Consider the following 17813-nt stretch of genomic DNA (forward strand, 5'->3'; position numbering starts at 1 on the left):
GATTAGTGTTTAATTAAATAATTGAGGACTATACCCCAGCCACACTGGCACATCTCAAAGAGCATCAAATCATGTCATCAATTTTTAACAAGAAATGCTAGTGACTTTTTTTCCATGTTGGACTTGTTTTCTTATCTCTTTAAATCAATCAAAAACTATTTTGTAGAGTCTTATATAGAAGCAGATCCAAATTTCTCATAAGCTTATATGATTTTACAGAATCTTCTTGACAAAGACAAATACATAATTACAAATAGACAATTAGGTAATAGATTTCACAAAGAACTAATCTAATTGAGATGCCCAAATATTTATGGTACATTAACCTTACACTATATTTGTCCCTACCTTATATGTATCATACAATATATCATAATAAAATTATCTTATCTCAAGTTGTTAAGACTTTTTAGCATCTTGGTTCTATAACTCATCATTTTTGCTATTCTCTTAGCTTTATATTACCTGAAAATTTGCTAATAATTTCTACCATCTGTACCCAAACGCATGAAAAAATTATTAGGACCAAGTTAAGAGAAGGATTCTAGAGGGAAGTGCTAAAATCTTTCTTCTCAAAAGACCCCAAATCAGTACTCTTTGGATGTGGTTATGCAAACACTTGTAAGATCATTAGATTTTACTAAAATTCTGCAAATAGTTCACCAATTTTTTATGTGCGTTTCTGTTTCGTCAATATTTTAAACTCTGATTTGTTGTAGTGAAATTCATTGTGGATACTTGTGCTCTGCTAGAGTTATATCAAAAAGCTAATTTACTCTCAAATTCCTTTCAGTTAGGTATTTCTCCCTCAGTTAAAGAAATAGAGCATAGGTATTAAGGTGGCAAATGCTGAAGTAAATTCATTTACATTTAGAACCCATGTCCACCAATTTCTAGTGATTTGACTTTGACTTAAATATAAGTTTTTAAGTTGCTCATCTTTAAAGATCAGCAAGAACACATATCTAATAAGAAGGCTTACAATATTAAATATGAGCTATATGCAAAGTTATTAGCCTATCACATATTAGGCAACTATTCAATAACTATTAGCTATCATTACTATATTGATGCCTATAGCTATTATTACTCTTTTATATACAATTAAAATGTATATGCTAGAAATGTGAGAAAGAAAAATGCAAGAGTTTATAGTAAAAAGAGAATTTTCCCCTCTTGAGAGATTATAGAAATGTGAAAATTAAACGTGAAAGAAATAGCATTTAAACTAAATATTTCAGGGACTCTGGTCATAAAAGGTGAAGAAATAGTCTAGACAGATGAAGTAGCATAAACAAATGTACAAATGAGAAAGTACACAACACGAATGTGAAATAATAAAAAGTATTTCTGAGATAAAATCATAAAATAACAAGGTAGCAGTTTAAAGCTGAAATATTAAAAAAAAAAAATGAGTAAAAAAGTTAAAGTTTGTCCTAGGATCCAGGGAAATGATGAAAAACACAGAGAGATGTTACCACATTGATATTTAAAAATATTCATCTAATCAATAGTAAAATAGATTACTTAGGGGGCAATCTGATGGCAGCAAATGCAGTTTGAAAGCTTTTGAAAAGGTTCAAGAAAAATATCAGGCTTATACCAGGAAACAAAGATGGCATAACATACACAATGCCTTGCCAAACTATAGTTAAACTAGTTAAAATAGTGTCCTAGAAAACCAGCCTATTTAAAAAAATACATACACATTTGTCTAAAAATGTTTGTTTTATATCAATATGCTAATTATTTTAATATACATAATTAATGCTTTCAATAAATATCTTTGGAATCCTTTCTGGGATCCAAAACATCAAACGAACTAATCTGTATTTTGCAGAATGTACTTTTTCCACATCATATGCATTAAATTGTAGGATAATTATAAAATATCTAAAACATAATGAATACGTAAGTTGGGGAAAGTGATATGGAACATTCTGGAAGTTTCACCTTCTACACTTAATTGCTAAAATTAAAATATCAGTCAGTGGCAAAGTGTGTACTTTGGAGGGGAGTCACATTTTCACTAAATTCTGTGCTGATAATCCTTTTGTATATGAGACCTACTTTGTCTAGGATCACATTATTATGTACACTAAAATTTCCTTTGTTTAAAAGTCTATGAAATATATTCTGTAAATGCTTTGAAGGGTAAGTATAAATCAAAATGTTAAAATTTTCTAGTTGGAACAGTCTAACATTGATGCAAAGTATTGGAGTAATTCACAAAATGATGCTTTCCAGTTAATGAGTTTTATATTATTCTTCCCAGAAAACAAAGTTAATTGTTTTTCACCAATCCTTCAAAAACAACAACAAGAGGAATCAAAGCCATCATTCTTTCATGAATTTGAGAAGATGGCCTTGTAGTGGTATAGAATGATAATTGATAGATTGGCAGGAAATACATAATTTTTATGTTGAAGAATGCAGAATTGTCGTAGTCTCAGGTATATAACCCAACAAAATAATGCAAAACAAAAGAAATACACAAACACCTTCCTGCAGTAGTTAAAAGACTGCAGTTGAACAAAGATCCTTTCATCTGAGCCTTTAAGCATAAAGGACTATGTCCTTATGAATGACTTTTTCCTTTTGGGAAAAGTTAAAGGTCAAGTAAGATAATGTCTTATGTAGCTCAAGGAAAGGATTGTTTTGTTTGTTCTGTTTGTTTGCATTTACAGGAATCACACACACACACACACACACACACACACACATAGGTGTTGCTATTGGTTTCTAAACAATTGCAACTTTAAAAATCATTTTCTGCAAGAAGTTTATGACAGTCACTCATTTTACATAACATGTGCTTTAAAACTTTTGAGATATATTTAGACACATTAAATAAGGCTGAAATGAACATTATGGACAGCTCTTTTGCAGCTAAAAGACCAGAAATGAAAAGCTTAAGGAAGATATGCAGAAAGTAGGCCATCTCTTGTGGAAATAATTTTTGTTTGACAATCTATTTATTATTTATTACAAGAAGATAAGAAAGGGCTTAAAATTCAACATTGCTAATGCTTTATCCAGTGGAAAAAGCACTAGATCCCAATTTAATGTGAACCTTGTGGTGAAGAGTGAAGTTCTTTCTCAAACTATACTTGGTCTCTTGTTGCAAGAAGTCAGGGACTCTGAATGGAAGGACCGGCTGGAGCCAAGGCAGAAAAACATAAATTGTGAAGATTTCATGGACATTTATTACTTCCCAACATTAATACTTTTCTAATTTCTTACGCCTGTCTTTACTGCAGTCTCTGAACATACATTGTCAAGATTTCATGGACATTTATCACTTCCCCAATCAATACTCTTATAATTTCTTATGCCTGTCTTTAATATCTTAATCCTCTTATCTTCATAAGCTGAGAATGTATGTCACCTCAGGACCACTATTGCACAAATTGATTTGTAGAACATGTGTGTTTGAACAATATGAAATCTGATTGTAAAACGTGTGTTTGAGAAATATGAAATCAGTGCACCCTGAAAAAGAACAGAATAACAGCAATTTTCAGGGAACAAGGGAAGATAACCATAAGGTCTGACTGCCTACAGGGTGGGGCAGAATAGAGCCATATTTTTCTTCTTGCAGAAAACAAATAGGAGAAATATCGCTGAATTCTTTTCCCAACAAGGAATAACCCTGGGGAAGGAATGCATTCCTGGGTGTAGGACTATAGACAGCTGCTCTGGGAGTGTCTGTCTTATGCGGTTGAGATTAGGACTGAAATACACCCTGGTCTCCTGCAGTATCTCAGGCTTACCAGGATTGGGAAACCCCAGCCTGGTAAATTCTAGTCAGACCGGTTGTCTGGTCTTGAACCCTGTCTCCTGTTAAGATGTTTATTGAGACAGTGTGTGCACAGCAGGACACAGACTCTCATCAGAAATTCTAATTTTGCCTTTGCCTTGTGATCTTTATGGCCTTTTGAAGCATGTGATCGTTGTGACCTACTCCCTGTTCATATACTCCTTCCCCTTTTAAAATCCATAATAAAAACTTGCTGGTTTTGTGGCTTGGGGTCATTATCAAGGTCCTACCAATATGTGATGACACCCCCAGAGGCCCAGCTATAAAATTTCTCTCTTTGTACTCTTTCCCTTTATTTCTCAGACCAGCCAACATTTAGGGAAAATAGAAAGAACCTACATTGAAATATTGGGGGCTAGTTCCCCTGATAGTCTCCAACAACCAGAGAGGGTGACATCTGAAAATCTTCCTAGGGCCAGGAAATGTGGCTCATGTCTGTAATCCCAGCACTTTAGGAGGCCAAGGCAGTTGGATCACCTGAAATCAGGAGTTCAAGATCAGCCTGATCAACACGGAAAAACCCCATCTCTACTAAAAATACAAAATTAGCAGGTGTGATGGCACATGCCTATAATCCCAGCTACTTGGGAGGCTGAGGCAGGAGAATCGCTTGAACCCGGGAGGCAGAGGTTGTGGTGAGCCAAGATTGCACCATTGTACTCAAGCCTGGGCAACAAGAGCAAAACTGTGTCTTGAAAAGAAAGAAAGAAAGAAAAAGAAAGAAAGAAAGAAAAAGAAAGAAAGAAAGAAAGAAAGAAAGAAAGAAAGAAAGAAAGAAAGAAAGAAAGAAAGAAAGAAAGAAAGAAAGAAAAAGGGAGGGAGGGAGGGAGGAAGGAAGGAAGGAACGAAGGAAGGAAGGAAGGAAGGAAGGAAGGAAGGAAGGAAGGAAGGAAGGAAGGAAAAGAAAGAAAGAAAGAAAGAAAGAAAGAAAGAAAGAAAGAAAGAAAGAAAGAAAGAAAGAAAGAAAGAAAGAAAGAAAGAAAGAAAGAAAGAAAGAAGGAAAGGAAGGAAGGTTAAGGAAAAAAAAAATCTTCCTAGGTGATTTTAATATGCAACATTTCTACCTCCATTACCAGTAAAGGACTAATGTTAATGAATGTCACCTTCTGATGCTATAACCTAATTTGGTTTTCCATAAACAAAAGAAAGATATGCATATCTTCAAACTGATTTCAAAGATACATCTTTATCAAAGTTAAGCATTAAATGAGTTTGTAGCTAAGAGATATTATATAAAATTATAGTTTTTATGTTTATCTATGGTTTTGTCACAGGTACAAAAACACTTTACAATACATGTGATATACAAAAAAGTTTAGGCTACAATCTCAGATATACCAGACATATAACTCTTATTTTGTAATAATTCAACAATACGTGTTTTTGAGCTATCATTATGCTATGGCAATATTAAATTTCAGTTGATTAAGGTCTAAGTTTACTTCCCTGTAGTTGCAGTGAAGATCGTTTGCAGTGATATAATGACATAGCTTTCATGAGTTAATGGGTATCCATAATTATTGGTCTTCAGGTATCAAAACTAACATTCTTTGGATATACATCATTTTGTTTTGCTCTCAGTTATGAATCCATTCAGGGAACTTTGATATTGTTCCTTGTTGTTTTCAAGTGATATTAAAGTCTGATTCTCTCTACCATTTCTGAGCCCCTTTCTGTATTGCTTCAGGGCTATGAAAAACTTGATAGAGTTATCTGTAAGGCACTTTGCCACTTTTGTGCTAGCCCAGAAAAAGACAAAGGCATTCTACTTCAAGACCATGACAGAGTGAGTGGAAACTCTGGGATACTGATTCAGGCAAACAGGCCATTTCTATATTGGACTAAGTAAGGTACTCTGAGGTATAATTCATATTCTAGGTTTGATGTGAGAAATGGTACACAAGCTTTTTCTGCTGTTGGATCCCTTAAACTATCTGAGATTTTTATTTTACCTCTTCAACAATATCTACATATTACTACCTTTCTTTTTATCAAACATTTTTTTCTGGTATGAGTTTCAAAATTCAAAAGTCGAAATTTGACTTCTTTATATCTGTGAGCATTTTTGCTTTAATATTTCTACTATAAAGCAAAGAATATCACAAGTTTTATGTGTTTAAATAGAGAAAGGTTGCGATGAACTGGAAATACAAAGAAAAAAACATTAGCTAATTATCTTCAATTAAAATATTGCATTTATATACTGGCTCTAATGAAGACAGCGAGCATGCCATTAAGTCATAGCTGGAATTTTGTAGACTCATTTCCATTCCAAAATCAGGTTCTCTTGAATGAATTTCTTTGGGAGTCACTGTTGCTCATCTGTAGATTGTGGCCTAAGATATCTTAAAATAAAACTTCGGAGATCAATCTACTTGCAAAGTAACTTCAATATATGTCAATGAACCAGCCTCCTAAGCAAAGGGTTGACCTATATGCTTGTGTCTATACAAATAATGTAGAACAAAAGCTGTCAGTGCTTCTTCATATGATATGGAGAAATAACAAAAGAAATAGGGATAATTGTCTTCCAACAAGCAAACTGAATCCCTGTAACGTTGACAGGTATAAAAGAAGTCAATTTGTTGTCAAGAAGGGGGTGTTTACTGATTTCTATACAAAAGTCATCAACCATTATATCAATCTATATATCAGTTTATACAAATATTGATCTATCACACATAAATTGATATTGATCCCATGAAAACTTAAAATTTGTGAACACAGTCCTCATATTAGGGAAATTTATGTCCTCTACTTTTTAGTTACATACTTTATGTCAAGGAAGCCATCCTTAATTTAGAAGTAAGAATGTTTGTTTTTGAAAATGTAAAGAAAGGTGTTTGCTCCTCCTCATAGTAGAGTGTGACAAATAATTTCTTCCAGGGAACTACAACATAGGCTTCTGTTAAATTTATAGAAGTTCTCAATTTTAGAATTGGAAACAGTACTTAAATATGATCTTCCCCTATATTCTCATTTTATTAAAAAACCACGCCCCAAACTTGTGACTTATCTAAGAAAAAATGTTTAAATACTCTTCCATTCAACACACGTTTATTAGAGTATTAGTGATATGTCATGTACTGTTTCAAACCCCAGAACAGATCCCAGGTCTCCTTACCATGGAACTTGACACAGCTTTATGTGTGGAAAAGAATTTAAAGAAAGAACCCAGTTGTCTTCAATTTGTCAATGTTAATTTTACAAAAAGGAAGGTATGCTTTAAAAATAGCGATCCAATAGAAGAGACACAAAAACTTGGGCTTAATGTCTTTCAATAACACAATCCTTGGAGAAAATTCCTAAGATGGAGTGGGGAAGGGGAGGAAAAAAAGGCTCAGGAAAATGTTAGCTTTCTTTGAGTGACACAGAAAAGAGAATTGAAAAGTATTGTTAATTGAAGGCATTGCTCAAGTGACAGAAAATAAATGACCACTTCTTTCCCTTTCAGTATTTTTTCTACTCCAAAGATAGATTATGTCATGCAGCTGTTTGAAATATTAAGATCTAATTAGAAGTCTTATTTTAAAATTGTTATGTAGATGAAATAAATGTATTTATTTGGGAAAAATGTTTTATGCATCTTTGTTTACATACTGATGTACTGAGGGACTTAAGCATGGAAATGTTTTCCACAGAGAATGTAGAAAAGAAAGTCACACAAGAATGACTTCATTTTCTTGTGTTATTTCTCTTTTTTTAATCCAAATTAACATTGATGTAAAAGTATATTATTTTAGAAATTATAAAAATAAAATGTATATATACAATTAAAAGTGCTCATAATTCTATCAACAGATGAGCCACATTAATATTACATTCTACAATAAATAGTAGCAATATTTGTCTATACACATTTAACTTTTAAAGTCACTGAGCTCATACCATTGATATATTCGCAATACTTTTCATATTATTTTATGTCAGCATTTTGTTATTATATAATTTCCCACAACATGATTTTAATTCTGAATTACATTCCATTATGTTTATTTGACAAGTTTTATTTAATCTATTCCCTATAGTTTCTTTTTCAGGTTACAGTAAACTTTTATATTTTATTTATATTTTTAAGGAAAAAAAATCATTGAGATGGTTTTAAAAGCACAACATCATAACTTTTTTTAGTCTTCAAGGCAAGGCATTTTCCATTTAACTGTTTTTGATTCCTTAATTTTTTTTATTATCAGTTTAAAAAGTATCAGTTATTCATTAGTAAAAATCATGATACCATCTCCTCCTTCTTAAGATTAGTAGGAACTTATTGGAGGATTTTTTCAAGAATGTACTTTTTTTTTTTTTAATTTGGAAGCAGAGATATACATGGGTTTTATCCTTTGCTTCTAACTAATAACTCTCAAGAATTATCTAGAACATTTGCACTTCACAAAAACAGTTATCTATGATGACTTTAGAGTATGTATATGGGAATTTATGGCAATCCTTTTTAATGCACTTGTAATATTAGAGATTTTGTTCATTCATAATACATTAAATTTAATAATGTATAATACCTTACACATTACAAAATACTTACATTTTTATTTGTAAAGGGACAAGGATTGTACCAAAAATGAATTCTGAACCAATCACCTGAAAAAATACCTGTCCAGTCAAGCAAAGAGTTCATTTTATAAATGAGAATGGAAAACACATCAATCATGAGATGTCAGGAAGAGTAGAAGGAGAAACAAGGGAAAGAGAAGAAAGAAAACTGGAGACCTTTAAAGTCAGCTCTGTGTTATTTTCTCCAAGTTCTTCATGTGAAAACATGTAAGTCATTATGCAAACTTCTGGGCAGAGTACGTTTAAAGGGTGGGATTTGCTGACTGTTTCATATTAGAATAATGAATGCTTTGGTTTGAATTTAAACTCCAGAACTATTTTTAAATGAAAAATATTACCTCTATAATCGTACTATTTTTGTTTATCAAACTTATATATATAGAGAGAGAGAGAGAAAGAGAGAGAGAGAGAGAGACAGAGAGAAATTATTTTATTTCCAAGCTTAGAAGTTTATATTTGTTAAATATTTAGAAATAGTTATTGATGGGAATCAAAAGACATTTGAATATATTATAGAAATAAGAGGAGAAAAGAATTAGTTCTAGAAATTTAGATGTGAGAGATGCCTAATGATAAATTCTTTTGGTAAGCAGAAAATTAAACCAACTTTATATAATTGCCTGACAAATTTACTTATTGAGAATTAAGCTTGAGGATTAACAAATATGAAATAGATTACTTAAAGCAAAGAAGCTCAATATTTAATCCAGTAAATGTATTTCAGTTCATGGAAATGTATTTTAGTTCAGGCATCTTTTGGTCTCTTTTATTTAATTCTTTTTATCTTACATTTGGCCTTCATTTTTGTGTAGAAGGACAAATGCCTGTAATTTTTCCAACCAATACTGGTGTCTTTCAGACAAAAATGTCATTCAAGTGTCCTGTTTAAACTACTGGATATTTAGCATCTTATTCTAATTAGGGGATCAGAGTAAATCCGAGTTGCTACAAATCTTCAGGTGGTTTATTGTGCCAAGAAATATAATGTTCTGTCTGCATTTTAAAGTCATTTTATTCTTTACAAATGCAGTGTACAAACGCATCAAGATAATCTATTGTCTGACCTTATGAGAAGTAATAGAGGCCCAGAATACATTTAGTTACAAATGTTTGATGTTTTAGTATTTCAATATCCAGTCTAATTTCTCCTTCTAATATTATCTGAATAATAAGATATATAAAGTACCTAAACTATAAGGGAGAGTCAGTGATAAAACTCAGTTTTCAATATGCTAATGAAAGTCTTCTTTATTAAGTGCATTGTGCTGGATGGATCACATGGGGTAAGATGCAGGTTGTGTACATGTGATGCTGTGAAATATGTGTGTTTGATTTTTTTTCTCAGGATAAAATCAGTGTCTAAAAGGAAGCAAGGATGATAATGATGTTCTCAGCACACAAAACAACCTTTCACTCTGCCCAGCAGCCTTTGACTCTGCCATGCACTCTGTGCAAGACTGAAGAGTACATGATGAAAGAAGTTACGCAGAAGTAAGGACATGTGTGAAAAAGGAGTCATTATCTACAACGGAATAAATAAAAAAGGCCACTAAAAGATGCAGCCACCTCAACAACACTTTTGTGGGAAAATTTTAGTTTCAGTAATTGAAAACTTCATGCAGAAAGAGAGATATTTGAGCTTAGGAAGCAGAAACTTCCAAACCATGAAAACAAAGGAAAAGCAGCTTTCAGATGAGATGTACTATTATTGTCAAGGCACAGATATTGACTAAAATTATAAAGTAAGAATCAATGCTTAAAAGGTGATGCTAAGTAATATTCTTGAATATTTTAATAAAATGAATATGTCTTCTAAACTTCTGGTCCCAGAATGAAAGATGAGCATGTATGGGGTACAGAATTCTCTTTTAACTCTAATAATTGTTTCTGCATTAATAGCCTGTGGTCTTATTTTCGATTACTACATACATCCACAGTTCATTATTAGTTTCTAGGCAGGTATGAAAGAATAAAAAGATGCAATTTTCATTTGACTAATATCTATTAAAGGCAACAACCCAGAATTCACTTTTATTTTCTTTGTACAAATGCTTGATTTTAAAAAATGGCAAAAATAGAAATATAGAAATAGATCAAACAGAAAAAAAAAGAGCCCAAAAATAGAGCCACATAAATATAGTCAATTGATGTTTAATACTGGACATAGGCAATACAATGGAGAAAACATGGTCCTTCAAAAAGTGGTGCTAGAACAACTGTATATTTTCTGCAGAAACAATGAATCTAGACACAGACCTTACACTCATCACCAAAACTAAGTCAAAATGTGTTACAGATCTAAATGTAAAACGCAAAACTATAAAAATCCTAGAGGATAACACCGGAAAACATGTAGATACTCTTGGGTTTGATAAGGACTTTTTAGATACAACACCAACGGCACAATCTGTGAAAGAATTGATAAACTGGAATACACTAAAATTTAAAAAAATTCTCTTCTGTGAAAGACAATGTTAAGAGAATGAAAAGACAAACCAGAGACTGGGAGAGAATAGTTGCTAAGAACATGCCTGATAATGGATTGTTATCCAAATTAATAAAGAACTTTTATAACTCAACCATAAGAAAACAAACAACTTATTTTATAATGGGTCAAAGCTATCTCACCAAAGAAGACACACAAATGACAAATAGATTAAAAGATGTTATACATAGCATGTGGCACCAGGGGAATTCAAATTAACACAACAATAAGGTATCACTACACATCTTAATGATTCCACCTAATGAACAGCCAAAACCTAGAACATTGACAACACCAAATTCTGGTGAGAATTTGGATCAAAAAGAACTCTCATTTACTTCTGATGGAAATGCAAAATGGTACAACAACCTTGAAAAACAGGTTGGCAGTTGCTTACAAAACTAAACATACTCTTTACCGTACAGCCCAGCAATCATGCTCCTTGGTATTTACTCAAAGGAGTTGAAACATTATGTCCATAAAAAACCTGCACACAGAAATTTCCAGTAGCTTTATTCACAATTTCCAATACTTAGAAGCAGCCAAGAAATTCTTCCATAGGTAAATGAATAAATACACTATGGTACATCTAGATGATGGAATATTACTCAGGACCAAAAGTGAAATGAGCTATGAAGCATGAAATCATATAAAGGAAACTTAAATGCACTTAGTGAAAGATGCCAATCTAAAATGGATATATAATGTATGATTGCAACTACATAATGTTCTGTAAAAGGTAAAATTATAGAGACCATAAAAAGATTAGTGGTTGCCAGCGGTTAGCAGGAAGAAAAGAATAGGCCGAACACAGATGATTTATTTTGGGCAGTGAAACTACTTGATATGATACTGCAATAGTGAATATATGTCATGTAGGTTTGTCCAAACATATAAAGCATATGATACCAAGACTGAACTCCAATATAAACTATGGACTTTGGGTAATAACAATGGTTCAGTGTTGTTTCCTGTATGGTAGCAAACATACCATTCTTTGGGAGATATTAATAATGGGGGAGGCTATAAATATGTGGGGGCCCACAGGAAATATATGGGAATGCTGTACCTATCATCCAATTTGCTGAGAACCTAAAGCTGCTACTAGGTTTAGTTTACCTGTTTGTAGTCATTTTATTTGTTTGTTTTGAACTACTGGGAGCTTACTTGTGTAAAGATTACATTTCTGTACTCTAGTCTCTTTTGGTTATATATCAGTAAAATTGAGGTGCAGAATGATTTGAAACATTATGTTGTTTCTCTGCTAATTAAAATTTCTCTTTTTCAATTTCTACCTAATGTAGCTTTTATTTTCTTAAGTGTAGGCACTGTACATAAAATAAGTACCGGCTAACTTTACTAATCCTCAATTCACACTGAAATACTCCCTGGGTATCTGTGTACAAGAAAGGGAAATTAAATGTTCAAAGTAACATATTAAAAAAAAAATATTGTGTTTAAGACATTTAATGAATTTATATAACATAGAGCCTTTATAATTGTTATATTATATTTACTGGATCTGAGACTTTGTACTATTAAAACTAAAATTACTGAATTTGTTCTCCTTATTCACAGACATAATGTAACCATAACCATAAAAATATGTTTCTATGATTATATTTATTTACCTCATTCCTAGTATATTAACATTAACCAGAACTCATTTTTAAAACAATACTATATCAGTAATTGAAACGATTTTAACACTGGCAGGCAATGTGTCAAGATACATGGTGCATTAGTCTGTTTTCACACTTCTTTAAAGATACTACCTGAGACTGGGCAATTTACAAACAAAAGAGGTTTAATTCACTCACAGCTCCACATGGCTGGGGTGGGGGATACTCAGGAAACTTACAATCATGGCAGAAGGCAAAAGGGAAGTAAGGCACGTCTTTATGAGGAGGTGAGAGAGAGATAGAGCAAGGAAGTGCCACACTTAAAATCTTCAGCACTCATGAGAACTCCCTCATTATCATGAGAACAGCATGAGGGAAACCGCCCCCATGATCCAGTCACCTCCTACCAGGTCCCTCCCTTAACATGTGGGGATTACAATTCAAGATGAGATGTGGGTGGGGACACAGAGCTGAACTAGATCATTCTGTCCCTTGCCCCTCCTGAATCTCATGTCCTCCTCACATTTCAAAACACAATCATGTCTTCCCAACAGTCCCCCAAAGTCTTAACTCATGCAAACATTAACGCAAAAGTCCAAGTACAAATTCTTATCTGAGACAAGGGAAGTCCCTTCCACCTGTGAGTCTATAAAATTAAAAGCAAGTTAGTTATTTCCTAGATACAATGGGGATACAGTTATTGCATAAAGATTTCTCATTCCAAATGGGAGAAACTGGCCAAAACAAAAGGGCCACAGGCCTTCTGCAAGATTGAAACCTGGCCAGGCAGTTATTAAATCTTAAAGCTCTAAAATCTCCTTTGACTCCATGTCTCACATGCAAGAAAATGCTAATGCAAGGGGTGGGCTCCCACAGCCTTGGGCAGCTCTGCTTCTGTAGCTTTGCAGAGTACAGCACTTGTGGGTGCTTTCCCGGACTGGCATGGAGTGCCTATGGCTTTTCCAGGCATGTGGCTCCAACCCCACATTTCCCTTTTGCACTTCCTTAGCAGAGGTTCTCCATGAGGGTTCTGCCTCTGCAGTAGACTTCTGCCTGGACATTTCCATACATTCTCTGAAATCTAGGCAGAGGCTCCCAAACCTTAACTCTTGCCTTCTGCACACCTGCAGACCTAACACCACGTGGAAGTCACCAACGCTTGTTGCCAGCACCCTCTGAATTCACAGCCCAAGCTGTACCTTGGACACTTTTAGACATGACTGGAACTGGAATGGCTGGGACACAGGGCACCCACTCCCAAGGCTGCACGGAGCAATGGACCCCTGGGCCTGGCTCATGAAACCATTTTTCCGTCCTAGGCCTCTGGGCCTGTGATGGAAGGGGCTGGCATGAAGGTTTCTGACATGCTTTGGAGACATTTTCCCCATTGTTTTGGTGATTAACTTTCAGGTCCTCATTAATTATGTAAATTTCTGCAGCTGAGTTGAATGCCTCTCCAGAAAATGGATTTTTCTTTTGCACTACATTGTTGGGCTGCAAATCGTCCAAACTTTTATGATCTGCTTTTAAACACGAGTTCCAATTTCAAACCATCTGATTGTGAATGCATATAAGTGAACACTCTGAGAATAAGCCAGGTCACTTCTTGAATGCTATTTTGCTTAGAAAGTTCTTCCACCAGATACCCTAAATCATCTCTCTCAAGTTTGAAGTTCCACAGATCTCTAGGACAGGGGCAAAATCCTACCAGTCTCTTTGCTAAAGCATAGCATGAGTTAGCATGAGTGACCTTTTTTGCAGTTCCCAAAAAGTTCCTTACCTCCATTTGAGACCACCTCAGCCTGGACTTCATTGTCCATATCTCTATCAGCATTTTGATCAAAATGATTCAACAAACCTCTAGGAAGTTTCAACCTTTCTCACATCTTCCTTTGTTCCTCTGAGCCCTCCAAACTGTTCCAACCTCTGCTTGTTCCAACGTCACTTCCACATTTTCAGGTTAACTTTATAGCAGTACCCAAGTCTGCTGGTACCAATTCTCTGTATTAGTCTGTTTTCACATAACTATAAACATACTACCTGAGACTGGGTAATTTATAAACAGAAGAGTGTTAATAGCATAGTTCCATATGGCTTGGAAGGCCTCAGCAAACTTACGTTCATGGTGGAAAGTGAAGGGGAAACAAGGCACGTGTTCACAAGGCAGGAGAGAGAGTGAAAGATTGAGGAAATGCCACATTTAAAACCATTAGCTCTCATGAGAACTCCCTCACTATCAAGAGAACAGCATGATCTAATGATCCAATCACCTCCCACCAGGTCCCCCCCTCGACATGTGGGGATTACAATTCAAGATGAGATTTGGTTGGGGACATGAAGCCAAACCATATCATCTGGTGAATAATTATTCACAAGAATCATACTCTCTATTCAATTTTAATTTATTTCGTTTGACTTAGTCGTATACAAATAATTGAACAATTAGTATGTTCTCTTTGCATTTCTGGGCCTTTACTAACTCTATCAATATGTCCCTTTGTTAAAGATATTCTCCTTTGTATTATGCCAAAGTTACTACTTGTTTTGTTTATAAAATTTAAAAATCTACAGAGAAGAATTTCAAGAACTATACTTTAAGTATACTGATAAGAAAATGAAATTCAAATATTACATCTCAGATAATTCACCTTTTTGACTAGATAATCATTTAAAACCAATTTTTACTTAGAGTTGCAAGATTAATACCAAAATTCCTGTATACTCTTCAACTATCTCTCCCTAATGTGAACCTTTATGTATCCATAATATAATTACTGAAACCAGAACATTTACATTGCTTTAATACTAAGACCTTGTTCAAATTTCAACATTTTTCATATTTATGTCCTTTCATTTTTTTATTCCAAGACCCTATTCAGGAGTCCACATTTCATTTAGTTTTTATTTCTCCTTAGATTCCAGTAATCGCTAACATTTCCTTATTATCTTTCTTTCAAAACCTTGACACTCTTCTAGAGTACTGATCTACTATTTGATAGAATTTCCTTTAATTTGGGCTTTCCCAATGTTTTCTCATGACCAGAATAAATTTACACATCTTGGGATGAATACCACAGAAATGGCAGTATGTCCTTTGTAGTGTGCCATGTCAAGGTATTTGTGCTGTTGATATTTCTTATCATTGGTAAAGTTAATACTGAGAGTTAGATTATGGTGCTGTCCACTGTAAAGTTATTATCTTTCTCTCAGTAGTTAAATAATATCTTGGAGTAAGTTTTTTGAGAATACACAATACTATTTCTCCTCAAACTTTGCTAACTACTTTTCGCATCCATCAGTAGATCATGCCTGCAACATTCCTTGCTATGATGTTTGCTTAAAGTCATCGTTCTATAGTTAATAATTGGGAATTGTTCTGTAAAAAAAAGACCTGTTCTTTATTCTCTATTTACTTGTTTGATTATTATTTTTAACAGTGTGCAAACATGGATATTTATTCTCTGGGTTGATTTTAATGTCCAAATTGCTCCAGTTCTGCCACTGGGGACATCTTCAGGTTAGTACCTGTATTCTTTCAACAAAACCTCATCTTTTTAAGACGTTTCTTACCTTCTAACTCCAGATTTTTCTAGTATTGCCTCTACCCAACCCTGGAAAGCAGCACTTCTCTAAGAATTCCTGATTCCTTTTAATTGAAGAATAGTGTTTCCAAAACAAGATCTCGCAATAGGTGCCTCATTGCTACTATATTTCAATGCCCCTAGAAGCTCTCAGTAGACAGGAATAAGAGATTATGTATGTAAACTAGCCTGTACAATACTCACATCTATATTTCCTTTTCTACCTCTCTGTGTATATATGTATTATAATAAGATACATGTCATATATATGTATGTATATACATAGGTATTTATATAGGCATGTGGGTATGTGTTTATATTGTTAACTTTGGGTGCAATCCAACACAATGGGGTTTATTTTATCCTTACTCTTTTCTTGAGCATGATATGTACAGTTCTAATTTACTTACAGTATATTTATTCATGTTTGTTCAATGTTAGTATATATATAAAATAGCTTCAGGATTGCTAAAGGCTATCATTGGAAGAAATATGTTTACTAAATAGAATACAACATTTATGCATAATTCTTTCTGTCTTTAGCTTTGGAGTATCCAATCAAAATATTGTTTCCCAAAGTTACTTAGGTAGCTGCTTTCTCCTTAATCAACTTCAGTGGTGATGCTATTATGTGTAGTCTTGTTAACTTCATTTGTTAGTGTGGGAATTCCACTTTGGCTTTCCTCCATTCCTTGATAAGGTTTTAATAGTTTATTTTGAGGGATTTTGAAGGGTATGAAAACATTATTGTATTTCCAAGAATCCGAGCTACTAAACAGTTCTACTCAGATAAATATTACTGTTTCTTTACTTCTGCTGCTCCATTCTCATTCTTCTGTTCTTAACACCACTTTGACACACTTTCGCTGTAGGTAACCAGTTAGAACACACATATGTATATTCTTATATCCCCTCTTCTTACTGTGAAGAAGGGAAACATAAATTGGTATTTAAGTCCTTGGCTTTTTTGTGTGGTGCTATATACTAGATATCATCCCACTCTCAACTGGCAGATATCCTCCTGTTTCATTTTTCACAGGTACATAGAGTTCCATTATGTGGCTATACTATAGTATTCTCAACCACTCTCCTGTGTACTTAGCGATACTTAGATTGTTTACAACATTTTACAAATGCTGCTGTACTGAATAATCTTATTAATATACACTTGCAAATAACTGCAGTTATCTCTTCAGGGCAGTCTTCTACTTATAATCACATAAGTGTGTAAGTAATATTGTTAAAGCATTGTCAAATATCTGCACAGAAGTTCTATGCTAATTTACATTACCAACAACAGTCTGTCAGAGTTATGTGCCTATTTCTCCATGAAACGTGTTCTTTCTTTATGTCATTTGCATTCTTTTTTCTTCTACCTTTATGCTATAAACATTCCCTTGGTTGATGTCTTGCCCTTTTTCAGTAATCCTACTAAATCTTCATTCAAATCAATTCTTGCTATAGTGCTTTTTTCACCCAAAAAGTTGAGTAATTATTTTCTTTATTTCTGAAGTAATCTTGTCTTATCCCTTCATTGCTTTTCAGAGTTCAATCAATTTTTGTTTTCCAGTTTTATTGTGTATTTCTGTTCTTTCTTTTTGAAATTCTTACTTAAGATTTTATATATCTTCAAATACTTGTTTGAATATATTTAATATTGTTTAGAGTATCGAATTACAGTTTTTCTTCTGTTTCATTCCTATTTTTCAAGGAGAAATTTTCTCCAGTTGATTTGG

Source organism: Macaca fascicularis, chromosome 6 (assembly GCF_037993035.2).
Source record: "Macaca fascicularis isolate 582-1 chromosome 6, T2T-MFA8v1.1".
NCBI classification, from domain to species: Eukaryota; Metazoa; Chordata; class Mammalia; order Primates; family Cercopithecidae; genus Macaca; species Macaca fascicularis.